Raw genomic sequence first — 12,500 nt, forward strand, 5'->3', positions numbered from 1 at the left:
CAAAGTTGATCACCCGCTCAGTCCCGCTCCAGTTTCAATCACATGTTGGAACCAGAATGCATCGGTGCGTGGCCATGTGCACGCCCACTGTTTTCTTGCCAGCTGCTGCGAGACGAGAAGGAAGAGACTCATGGACCCACCTGACTGAAGACAGACAGAACGTTTGTTTATTCATGTAATACAAACATGTTCAATAATAGCCTGAGACTCCTCAGGCTATTTTTTTTTTTTTTTTTCAATTATGATTTTTATTGTTTCCTTTGCAGATGTTCAAACATCAGTCCAGTTCAATTTACAATACAGCATAGACTCACACACACACACACACACACACACACAAAAACACACAACCCGTAAAGATAGCACACAAAAAAAGGTAGACAGCATGTACACACAAGAAATGAATTGCAGTGCTGCGCCACCGCACCGCATTACAACAGCATCCAACCACAGGTACACCTTGTGTTAGACAAACAAAAAACAAAAACAGCCTGCATACTTGATCTGAACTGAAAGGAAAGTATTTTCTCCCCCAATCCCCCCCCCCTCCCATGAACTCAACCCCCTCCCGCCAGTCGAACCTATTGCACTATAGGTTAAATTTAAACTTATATTGCTGTGTCAGATTGAACATAAACATATTTTTTGTTGTGAGTATCTATTTTTTTCTGCCAGCATTCGTCATTTTCCCCTTGGCGCACAAGCCGCACATAAAGACACAACGAACATGCAGCCGACTCTGCTGAGCTCATGTTATTTGTAGTGAGCCATGCCCATTGCCCAGGCGTTTAAACGCAAATTAAAACACCCTGGCCTTTTTATCTCTTTTATTCTTTTGAGCGGAGCGGTGAGTGCGAGCGGGTGAAATCTGTATGGAGCGTGGAGCGGTCTGGAGCGGAGCGGCCGTGAGCGATGGAAAGGGCCGCTCCGTGAGTGAGGAGCGGTGATAATTACCGCTCCTCACTCCGCTCACATCCTCTGCTATCAACACGAGGGTGGTCAATTCGAGCCCCCATGTTACCTCCGGCTTGGTTGGGCACACAGGGCCGATTGTCCATGTCTCCGGTGGGATCCGGATTAATAGTCAATGTCCACCGGATGCGGTGCGGCTCTGTGCGGATCTGGTCAAACTGCCAGACAACAATCAGACTCTCGCCCATGTTACAGTAATAGATAAGCAATACATGCGGTACGGAAAAAATACGCAGCTGTTCTATTTTTGTCAGATCCTGCATGCGTCTGACAGATGACATTGTGGGTCTGTTCAGGCAGCTGCACGGAGCCGTAATGCATGCCGGTGGACATAGGCCTTTAGGGTATGTGTCCTGGTTGCTGCACCCGGGTCTCTGCGGTGGTAGGCGAGTGTTTTACCTCTACACTACCTACAGTAGACGCCCCTAGTATAGAGCGCAACAGTCACGTGACACCTCGGCTCCGGAAGGAGTATTTCCTCGTTCATATTCTGCAATGAGATTTTAATTATTAGCTATAATGTCATAACCACCCAATGTAGACTTACCACGGGCGAGCTAGTGGTGAAATGATGGTATGTTCCTGTAGAAGCCACACATATGTATGATATCATCCTTGTTTATTCTTAATATTTTTTTATTCAATGTTATGGAGTATAATACACTACACACAATGCTAACGTGTAACATCGACGTCTTTGATTGGTGGAGCTCGCTGTATGATCGTCTGTGATTGGTGGAGCACGCTGGGCAAGGCTGGTTGACCACGACACTTAGTGTATATCTGTGTATAGAAGTATATCTGGCTACTCTACGTACGTAGGCTACAGCTTGCTAAGTATAAAGGGCTCAAACCGCCACTGAGTGACTGAAAGTATGTTACGTTAACCATTACGAGTCACGCTGCGTTCAACGCTGGCACCCGTTTTGAAATCCATTACCCAGTTTGTTCACATTAAAGCAAGGAAATGCGGCTATATAACATAACGTTAGTCATTGAGCTAATAGTCTAATGGCTGCCATCTAGAGCAGTGGTTCTCAAATGGGGGTCCGTGGCACTTTGCCAGGGGGTCCGTGAAAAGTTTTCAGGAAAAAAAAAAAATATATTTTTTTTTCAACGAAAATATTTTATGCTATGAATTTAAAATTGTTCATGGATTACATTCTAATCTAACAAACCTATCAATTTAAAAGTCAAGCACGTTACCGTGGAAACAATTAAGCTTAGTCCAAAATCACAAATCAGAATGAGGGGGTCCCCGGTATATTTTCTATCTTGTAAGGGGTCCTTGGCTGAAAAACATCAGAGTGCTCTCCCCTTAGCTGAAACGCTCTGTCGCTCAATCTTCCGCTAATTTGATTGGCCGGAAATGCCGGAATGGATTATGGGATGAGTAGTTCCTTCTCTCTTACTAGACACTCTTGTACCTTTGCCTTTTCCTTGTTTTTCAATGTGAGTTTGTTTTGCTCTGAATCAAATGTTGTATGGTCACAATTCAGTCGCTGCCTGGTTGGCTTCGTTCCAGCTTAAAACTCTTTAGATAAGGATTTTTCTAAATGTGATGGAGAGAAGGAATGGATCAATTACTCTTCGGGAACCAAAGGTGAGGTCACGATGTCACGTGACTGTTGAGCTCCATATATTTAATTGTACGTTTTCTTTCAAACTTGCGTTGCAAAGTAAACATAGCCTATGTTTCCCATGCCAATGAAGCCCTTTTGAATTGAATAGAGGAGTGGAGAGAGAGAGATGGAGTGAGAGAGTGAGACAGAGAGAGAGGGAGAGAGAGAGAGAGCGAGAGTGAGAGAGAGGCAGAGAGAGAGAGAGAGAGAGTGAGAGGGAGGCAGAGAGAGAGATAGACGGAGTGAGTGAGAGACAGAGAGAGGGAGAGGGAGAGTGAGAGTGAGAGGGAGGCAGAGAGAGAGATAGACGGAGTGAGTGAGAGACAGAGAGAGGGAGAGTGAGAGTGAGAGTGAGAGGGAGGCAGAGAGAGAGGTAGACGGAGTGAGTGAGAGACAGGGAGAGGGAGAGAGAGAGGAGGAGGTGGGAGGAAAATCAGAAAAAGAAAGAGAAGAGCTTCTTCTTCTGCTGCTGCGGGGCAAAGACAGGAATGTCAGAAATTTCACAGAACGAGAGAAAACAAGAATGAGATCCTCAGCCTGTGTGTGTGTGTGTGTGTGTGTGTATGTGTGTGTGTGTGTGTGAGAGAGAGTGTGTGTGTGTGTGTGTGTGTGTGTGTTTGAGTTCATGTTTGTTTATACATTGTGTGTACATGTACATACAGTACAGTATGTCTCTGTTAGTAATGTGTTTGTGTGTGGGTGTGTGTGTGTGTGTGTGCACGCATGCACGTGTGTGTGTGCGTGTGTGTGTGTGTACAAAATGTTAGTGTGTGTATGTTTACATGTGCATCTGTGTGTCTGTCTCTACTTCATGCATTATATGCACAGTATTGGAGTGTAGTTTCATCTCTGTCTGTGTGTTTGTGCCTGTTGCAACGTTGTGTGTTTTTGCATGTTTGTGTGTGTGTGTCTGTACTTGTGTGTCTATGTTTGTGTGTTGTGTGTGCATGTGTCTTGCACATGTGCATTTTGTATACATCTTTTGTGTTTATATGTGTGTGCATGCATGTATCTGCATTATCTATCTAAGTGTATCTTTGTCTTAATGTGTGTGTGTTTTCTATGTGCATGTGTGCTCGTATTTGTGTGTTTTTGTCTGTGTGCGTATGTGTGTGTGTGTTGCTCGCGAACCCATCAACCTCTTCCCAGGTAGAGGAGGGTTTTCTAAGCGTGCCCCGTAGCGTCCCCCCCCCCCCCCCCCCCCCGCGCTCCCACAGTGATAGAGTTCCATGCCGATCGCCTCGCTCCTTCTCACCTTTCCCCCCACACCGCCCCGGCCAGCTGCCTGCAAAGTGAGGGATTACATACTGTGAGTAGATGTGAGGGATTACATACTGTGAGTAGAAGTGAGGGAGAAGTGAGGGATTACATACTGTGAGTAGAAGTGAGGGAGAAGTCAGGGATTACATACTGTGAGTAGAAGTGAGGGAGCAGTGAGGGATTACATACTGTGAGTAGAAGTGAGGGATTACATACTGTGAGTAGAAGTGAGGGATTACATACTGTGAGTAGAAGTGAGGGATTACATACTGTGAGTAGAAGTGAGGGATTACATACTGTGAGTAGAAGTGAGGGATTACATACTGTGAGTAGAAGTGAGGGATTACATACTGTGAGTAGAAGTGAGGGAGCAGTGAGGGATTACATACTGTGAGTAGAAGTGAGGGATTACATACTGTGAGTAGTAGAAGTGAGGGAGAAGTGAGGGATTACATACTGTGAGTAGAAGTGAGGGAGAAGTGAGGGATTACATACTGTGAGTAGATGTGAGGGAGAAGTGAGGGATTACATACTGTGAGTAGAAGTGAGGGATTACATACTGTGAGTAGAAGTGAGGGATTACATACTGTGAGTAGAAGTGAGGGATTACATACTGTGAGTAGAAGTGAGGGATTACATACTGTGAGTAGAAGTGAGGGAGCAGTGAGGGATTACATACTGTGAGTAGAAGTGAGGGAGAAGTGAGGGATTACATACTGTGAGTAGTAGAAGTGAGGGAGAAGTGAGGGATTACATACTGTGAGTAGAAGTGAGGGAGAAGTGAGGGATTACATACTGTGAGTAGATGTGAGGGAGCAGTGAGGGATTACATACTGTGAGTAGAAGTGAGGGAGAAGTGAGGGATTACATACTGTGAGTAGTAGAAGTGAGGGAGAAGTGAGGCAGAAGTGAGGGATTACATACTGTGAGTAGAACTGAGGGAGAAGTGAGGGATTACATACTGTGAGTAGAAGTGAGGGAGAAGTCAGGGATTACATACTGTGAGTAGAAGTGAGGGAGAAGTCAGGGTTTACATACTGTGAGTAGAAGTGAGGGAGAAGTCAGGGATTACATACTGAGTAGTAGAAGTGAGGGATTACATACTGAGTAAGTGAGGGATTACATACTGAGTAGTAGAAGTGAGGGAGAAGTGAGGGATTACATACTGAGTAGTAGAAGTGAGGGATTACATACTGAGTAGTAGAAGTGAGGGAGAAGTGAGGGATTACATACTGTGAGTAGAAGTGAGGGAGAAGTGATGGATTACATACTGAGTAGTAGAAGTGATGGATTACATACTGAGTAGTAGAAGTGAGGGAGAAGTGAGGGATTACATACTGAGTAGTAGAAGTGAGGGAGAAGTGATGGATTACATACTGAGTAGTAGAAGTGAGGGAGAAGTGAGGGATTACATACTGAGTAGTAGAAGTGAGGGAGAAGTGAGGGATTACATACTGTGAGTAGAAGTGAGGGAGAAGTGATGGATTACATACTGAGTAGTAGAAGTGAGGGAGAAGTGAGGGATTACATACTGAGTAGTAGAAGTGAGGGAGAAGTGAGGGATTACATACTGAGTAGTAGAAGTGAGGGAGAAGTGAGGGATTACATACTGAGTAGTAGAAGTGAGGGAGAAGTGAGGGATTTGATGTCTATTCACCTTATTCTTTGCCCACACATGGACGCTTCCGCATTACGTCATTTCGTAATAGTATTTCCGTTTTGATTTACCAAAAACCCCGCAGGCAAAATGGCACACTCCGCTCCTAAAGTGGCAAAATTACTCCCCCATAAACTAACATATCTTGGCCAATACGTATGTAACATACAAAATAAAACAACCCGTAATATCTTAATTTTATGTAGAATGCAGAGGACATGTAACTGTTTAGTTAAACTTGCATTCCAGGAATATTGTGCTCTTAAGATGACATTAGTGGAGTCGAGGCTGTTGCGTCCTGAAACCCACATAGGTTGCGTGCGATACCCTATGTGTGGTTTGGCGTAACCTATGTGCGATTCGAAATAACGCATCCGAGATATAAACGTTATGAATATAGCCACGTTATAAACAACAAACTAACGCTGGTGATCCGTATGGAAACAGTGTTACTCGAAATGGTTAAAAGTTATATCAATTTGGTCATTCAGTGGCATTTTACTGCCATATAACATAACTAACTAGTGGCTAATATTAGCCACAGAAGGCAACTAGCGCTGAACCGGAAGAACAAATACGTTTGCGTTGAACGCGGAAGAGAGAAAAAGTGGGCGTGGTGAATAAGGTGAATAGGCTGTGCGTAATGACATCTCCAAAAGGAATTCTACTTTGCACTGCGTTGCGCTGCACGGAGATTACGGCTGCACTCCCAGCGCAGCGAGGTATTTGCGTGTCTTTTTCAAAGCTCTTAGTGCAAAGTAATTGCGTGCTGCTGATGATAGGGTAATGCCATCTATCCCCACATTTTAACGCTGAAACACCTGCTTTGGCTTGTGGCAGCCAATGCTCAGTACAATTATCACAGGCATGCGCTTGTGTCCGCCCCCAATTTGCATTGCGCACGAGTGCAAACGCTAAATTAGCGCTTTTGGGGAGATAGGGCCCTGGGACGACATTACAGAAACTTCCTAAATTCTATCCTAAATGATTGGTAACCATGGTAATTAGAGTTAGGACTTGATTTAGGAAAACACCCATTACAGAACAACAGTTCCTAAGTCAATATTCTCATCCTAATTTAAAATGGGAAAAGCGTATTAGAGAAGCGTCCCAACTCCCCAAAATCTTAAAAAAGCTGCCAGCTATGCTGTCCTAACTAATTTAAGCTATTTTCAACTGGAACAACAGTCATCTTGCATCTTGTTTATATCCTATTTATAGCCTACCTACCTACGTTATGGCTGCGCTGTTATTACATTTGCAAAACCAACAAAATGTCAACAGGCGCAATGTATTTGCCGAAAGGTGCATGCGGGACCTGAATGACGTTTTGCGTTTTGATGACGGAACGCTCGTTAATCGATACAGACTGCCCCGGGACATGATACTGCAGCTAGCCGAGGAGCTGAGACCTGTGTTGGAGAGACCGAGTAGGCAACACGGGGCTCTGCCGGTTGTAGTACAACTTACAAATGCACTTCGTTTTTTTGCGAAGGGAGATTTTCAAACTGAAGTGGCCGACATATCCAAAATATCTCAGCCTGCTATGTCACGCAATTTGGCTCCTCGGTACATACAGTTTCCAAGGGGGGAGGAATGCCTGATGCGGCAGAGACGGTTTCTGCTATTTTAGCCATTCCTTCTCTTTCACCTCCCACGTGAGGGTGGCTGAAAACTTTCCGAAAAGCACGTCTTTAACCTTTTCTACGGCGGTCACTAAGACCTCCAACTCCTCTGCCTTGAAGTTAAATGCCCTTCGTTTTTTGGTCCATTGCCCCCCACAATCTCAAAATAGTTCGACAACAACAACACACATCGTTAGCCTACTAGCTAATAGCAGGCTACTAGCGCTCCTACTTCCCCCGCGAGTTGAGAAAGGAGGAGGTGTCTGTTGCTAGTGGTTGCTAGGGTAACAGACAGAAAAGTTGATAACCGATGCTGGATGAGTATTTAGGATTTCCTAACAAGACATAAGATAGGATTTAGCAAGATAAGATAGGATTCCTAAAGTTAGTTAGAATTTGCTTCTGTAATACGGAATCAGAAAAAATCGTATCTTAACTCATTGAGTGCCAGCCACTTTTGGAGAACGGACGCTCCCAGTGCCAGAGTTTCAGAGCGTTTTCAGTGATTTCTCGAGGCCCACAGAATATTGTGTGATATTACTATGTAAACACTGAACACGCACAAAGAACGATGAGACTCTATTCTATCATCTGCAAAAAAAAGTTTATTGATCCCATTTTCCGTTCTTTAGTTATGAGCCGGAGAAGATAGCTTGATTCATCCAAAAACAGCAATTTTTTTCTAGAAGCTGAGATAATTGGCCTTTTGTGAAATTAATCATTTCAAGCACATCACTGACTCTGAAGCTAATCTTTTCTAATGTAGTCACACCTCAAAAATAATTTCCTTCAATAAAACAGTTTAGGCCAGGGAATTTTGTTTGGCAGAATAATATTTTTAGCTACAACCAGCAGCGCTGGCCCCTGCGTGCGCTGCTGGTTGCAGCTTCTTGCTGGTTTTGATTTGCTGCTGGTGGGTATCGGATATTCTGGCTTGCGTTTGTCAATCCTGTCCTGCTGCCTGGGTCTGTCTGGGTGTTGCGTGCTGCTCTGCGTGCCCCCCCCCCCCCCCCCCCCCCCCCCCCCCCCCCGCCCCGCCCCGCCTCGCCTCAACTGCACACTCCTCCTCCTGTCTGTGGTGGCTCTCTGCTGAGTTTGCTGTGCGCACAGTGAAGGGTGCGGAACAGCCAGGCTTTTTTACAGCGTTCCGCGTGTGTTTGTCACCGGCAACGATGCTTCCAGTTGAGAATAATAACAACTCCACGGTGTGGATGTGCAGATGTGCTGTCGCAACCGACACGGAGCGGCTCAATTGTGGGAGCAGATTGGCTGCTGCAGGCACAGCTGCAGTAACGTGCTTCAGCATATCGATGCATACGGATGCGATGCGATTTCCGTTTCCATAACGACTTCTTCTTTGTTTTTTCCTTGCCTTTCTGTTATGTGGAGAGCACTGTCGCCACCTAAGGGTTCTGTAAAATAGGTTATAGACCTCCAATAGCTACAATAGTTGTACCAGAGATGTATCAGGGATTGATCCACGTCCCACCGTCAAAAAACGCAATTGACGACAATCGTCGTCTTTGGCACTCTACGTCAGTATTTGAATTGACGACAGCTGTCGTCATTGGCATTCAATGAGTTAAACTAGTCCTATCCTAACTTAAGACATAAGATAGGGAGTTTCTGTAATGTGGCCCCTGGGTCTTGTCTTGGTCTTTACCATAAAATGTCTTGGTCTTATCTTGGTCGTCACCATAAAATGTCTTGGTCTTATCTTGGTCTTTACCATAAAAAGTCTTGGGGCCCTATCTTCCCAAAAGCGCTAATTTAGCGTTTGCGCTCGTTTAATGTCGTGCGCAATGCAAATTGGGGGCGGACACAAGCGCATGCCTGTTATAATTGTACTGGGCATTGGCTGCCACAAGCCAAAGCAGGCTTTCAGCGCTAAAATGTGGTGATAGATGGCACTATCCTATCGTCGGCAGCGTGCAATTACTTTGCGCTAAGAGCTTTGAAAAGGACCTCTTACAGGCTAAATACCTCCCTGCGCTGGGAGCGCACCGTAATCTCCGTGCAGCGCAGCGCAGTGCAAAAAAGAATTCCTTTCGGATATGTCATTAGGCGCAGCCGAGACATCAAATTATGCTGCTAAAATTGGGTATTAGCAGATAATTCAGTGAGGCAATCAACTAGAACTCACTGAGAAACGTTTATCACATCGCAAAGAGGGAAATGAATTGAGAAAACTTGTTGGACAATTGACATTTACCTTTACGGCTATTTACCTTCATAACCCGGAGGGTCGTTCCCACCACAGACGATCTGTCAATAAGCTCTCTCCATCTCTCTCTGTCCTCGCATGAGTGAGTAGGCTACACTCTATTACGCATGGAGAGAATTACAGCATATTGCATGCCTCGCGCAAACAGCCATTGCGAGACGGGAATCTGATTGGTTTTGATTGACGTAATGCCCAGCATTGCCTGGCCACACCTGTGAATAATTCTGGTAGTTAAGACCGCCCAAATCCCGTTTGCGCAGGCATTTGGGGGCGCAGATGATTTACGCACGGCTCTAATTTGCGTCTGCGACATGTGCCGTGAATGTTTCCGCATCCCCGCCGAGAATTGCATCCCCAACATATTTTGGGGCTGTTTTAACTTAGAAATCAGGGAGGTCACGTCTACCAGACAATCATATCACTTTTAAACAGTTACATTTCTGTATAAATCATTACAATATGCTCCCGTGAGGTGGGGATGCAAAACTCGCCATAACACCTGGACACTCGCGCAAGGCGGACTGCTATCTTCTCTGCCTTAAGGCACGCGCAAACAGGTGCGCAAGCGCTAATAGGGTGTCTTGACTGAGACGATCTTGACTAGAACACTGTTAACAGGTGATAGAGTGCAGCCAAATGGGAAATGTATTGATATGGAGTGATTTGATTTGAGCAGTGTTTCTTTTGTAGCTGCCCGAGTCATGACGAGGCTCTGAGGTCTGCAGTAGTTGAGTCCTGTGACAGAGACGTGCTGAAATGAAGACATCTGCCTCCAGATGGACAAACCAACCACAGCGTCCAGCGTGTGACCCTGCCTCAGCCTGACCTCCGTCCACACCGGGGACCGGAGCTGAGGCTCGAGGGAGTGGACATTAACATCCAGCTCTCCAGTGTCTCTCCAGAAGCTGCTGCGAGGAAATGTCACTCAAGTGTGTTTACATGGACATGATTTCGGGTTTCTGAAGTATCCCGTTTTTGTGTTTGCGCATGTAAACGTCATATCCCGATTTCAGAAACCTGGATGAGCCCTTAATCTTCACAAACTTTAATAACTTTTATGACTTTTGGAACATAAATGCGTTTTTTAACGCGGCTTTTAGAAAATTCTTCAAAAGGCATGAAGTGATTAACGTTAACATTATCCTGCTGAACCCAAATTCATGCTCCTATACATTTTTGTTAACCACAGACCTTATTTTATGCATTAAGTGAAATCCCCATTCTAAAATCCCATAGACATTTCCACTGACACTGAATGTGCCTAGCGTTGTAACTGAAGAGTGAATCACTTCCGTATTAATGATTTCCCTCTGATCAAGTTAAGTCAAGGTGTGACTTGACTCTCTCTTTCTCTCTTTCTCTCTGTAGGCTATTCTGGGAAAGACAACTAAACATGTGAACCTGTGATATGAAATGCACAAAAGCAAGAAACTATTCCCTAATGGAATTGTTTCTTGCTTTTGTGCAAAGAGAAGAAAAATAGTGCTGGGAAAAAGTCACTGTAAAGCCATTGAATTTGAAGTAATATTGGCTGACCCCTGTAAAAAACCATGGGCTGATGTAACAGCCTCCACCAGGCTGCAAAACATATTTCCACTCTAAACTTTCAATGAATGAATTGAATATTCATTGTTGATTACTTAGGCATACTTATTTGTACCCCACACTCTTAGAAGAAGTGGTTCTATATAGAACCTTTACCTGTTCTATAGCTTGGTACATATGACACCCTCAAAAGGTTCTATATAGAACACAGTCACACCACTACAACAAATAAGTAGTCCACACCAGTAAAACAAAATAAACAACAAAGATCACACCAGTACACACAATAAACAACAACAATCATGATGATGATGATAATAATAAAATGATATTATGTCGATATTCAGTTTCAGTTGTTCTAGTCTCGTATGAAGTTTATCCACTTTTTTTTGTTTTAATAACGGTGCGACGTGCGAGAAAGCTGCCTAGAAATGTATAGTTTACCCACCTTTTTTTTACCACTACAGCACTGATTGCAACCATTTAGTTATCCTCATGGATATTTCAGTGGTGAAGTTAGTTGGATAGGGTGATACTCAGGGCCAGATCTGACTCGTCATGATAGGACTTGAGCTGCCCCCTATTGGGCTCTCTCTAGATTTGTGCGGGTCACTCGGTGTTTGCTGAGCGCCTTCTCTCTGCCTGTCTGATAAACACAGTGCTTCAGTGCAGCCCCTCCTCTCCCTTCTCTCTGCCTGTCTGATAAACACAGTGCTTCAGTGCAGCCCCTCCTCTCCCTTCTCTCTGTCTGATAAACACAGTGCTTCAGTGCAGCCCCTCCTCTCCCTTCTCTCTGTCTGTCTGATAAACACAGTGCTTCAGTGCAGCCCCTCCTCTCCCTTCTCTCTGTCTGTCTGATAAACACAGTGCTTCAGTGCAGCCCCTCCTCTCCCTTCTCTCTGTCTGTCTGATAAACACAGTGCTTCAGTGCAGCCCCTCCTCTCCCTTCTCTCTGTCTGTCTGATAAACACAGTGCTTCAGTGCAGCCCCTCCTCTCTCTTCTCTCTGCCTGTCTGATAAACACAGTGCTTCAGTGCAGCCCCTCCTCTCCCTTCTCTCTGTCTGTCTGATAAACACAGTGCTTCAGTGCAGCCCCTCCTCTCCCTTCTCTCTTTCTGTCTGATAAACACAGTGCTTCAGTGCAGCCCCTCCTCTCCCTTCTCTCTGCCTGTCTGATAAACACAGTGCTTCAGTGCAGCCCCTCCTCTCCCTTCTCTCTGTCTGATAAACACAGTGCTTCAGTGCAGCCCCTCCTCTCCCTTCTCTCTGTCTGATAAACACAGTGCTTCAGTGCAGCCCCTCCTCTCCCTTCTCTCTGTCTGTCTGATAAACACAGTGCTTCAGTGCAGCCCCTCCTCTCCCTTCTCTCTGTCTGTCTGATAAACACAGTGCTTCAGTGCAGCCCCTCCTCTCCCTTCTCTCTGTCTGTCTGATAAACACAGTGCTTCAGTGCAGCCCCTCCTCTCCCTTCTCTCTGTCTGTCTGATAAACACAGTGCTTCAGTGCAGCCCCTCCTCTCCCTTCTCTCTGTCTGTCTGATAAACACAGTGCTTCAGTGCAGCCCCTCCTCTCCCTTCTCTCTGTCTGTCTGATAA

General features: G+C 45.2%; 1 protein-coding gene across 1 annotated transcript in view; it reads left to right on the forward strand.

Annotated features, from left to right (window-relative positions):
• The window catches only part of ano2b (anoctamin 2b), a gene marked incomplete at both ends in the record, with an annotated part of 239,538 nt that overhangs the window by 153,161 nt on the left and 73,877 nt on the right, over nt 1-12,500 (forward strand). The gene's annotated exons all lie outside the window — the stretch shown is intronic.

The sequence above is a fragment of the Poromitra crassiceps genome (genome assembly GCF_964638095.1).
Source record: "Poromitra crassiceps genome assembly, chromosome: 2".
Lineage (NCBI taxonomy): Eukaryota > Metazoa > Chordata > Actinopteri > Beryciformes > Melamphaidae > Poromitra > Poromitra crassiceps.